Source organism: Sus scrofa, chromosome 18, assembly GCF_054392235.1.
Source record: "Sus scrofa isolate SSC_HxYL_T2T_F1_AM1 chromosome 18, Sscrofa_HxYL_maternal_Yorkshire_Landrace_v2.0, whole genome shotgun sequence".
In the NCBI taxonomy this organism is placed as follows: domain Eukaryota; kingdom Metazoa; phylum Chordata; class Mammalia; order Artiodactyla; family Suidae; genus Sus; species Sus scrofa.
In genome coordinates, this window is record NC_139400.1 from 40038671 (window position 1) to 40039664 (window position 994).

Sequence of the window (994 nt, forward strand, 5' to 3'; positions counted from 1 at the left end):
AAGTTATTTTGCTATTCACCTGTTGACATACATTTGAGTTATTTGAAGTTTTTCTATTATGAATAAATCCACTGTGACCATTTGACTATAAGCCTGTGTGTACATTATTTTTATTTGTCTAACCATGGGATTTCTGGGTAATCATATAGCTAACTTTAGGAAAAACTGCTAAAGAGTTCTTCAAAGAATATATAACATTGTACAATCCCATAAGTAATAGAGAAGAATTCCAGTTGCTCAACACCCTTAGTAATATTTCATCTTGTCAATTTTTTTTAATCATAACCATTGTCATAGGTAAAAGTGGTACCTCATTGTGATATGAACTTGAATTTCTCTAATAACTAATGCAATGGTACATTTTTCAAACATTTATTAACTTGTCCATTTTTATACTGAGTTGCTTGAATTTTTGTTATTTCTCTGTGTGTGTGTGTGTGTGTATTCTGGGTACAAGTTCCTGAGATATATTCACTGTAATTTTTCCTCCCAGACAGTGGCTTGTCTATTCACATTCTTTTTTAAATTTTTTTTTTCTTTTTAGGGCCACACCTGCAGCATATGGAATTTCTCAGGCTAGGGGTCAAATCCGAGCTTCAGCTACTGGCCTATGCCATGGCAATGCTGAATCCAAGCCAGGTCTGTGACCTATGCTGCAGCTCACAGATCCTTAACTCAATGAGTAAGGCCAGGGATTGAACCCATATCCTCATGGACACTAGTCGGACTATTAACCTGATAAGCCACAATGATAATTTCCTCCATTCATATTCTTTTTTTTTAATTCAATTAATTTCATTATATTTATAGTTGTATAATAAACTCTTTAGCAGTTTTTCCTAAAGTTAGCTATATGATTACCCAGAAATCCCATGGCTAGACAAATAAAAATAATGTACACACAGACTCATAGTCAAATCATCACAACCTAATTTTAGAACATTACCCTCCCAAACCCCAGTCTACCCCTCCCTCCGTGCTGCCTGTCCCCTTT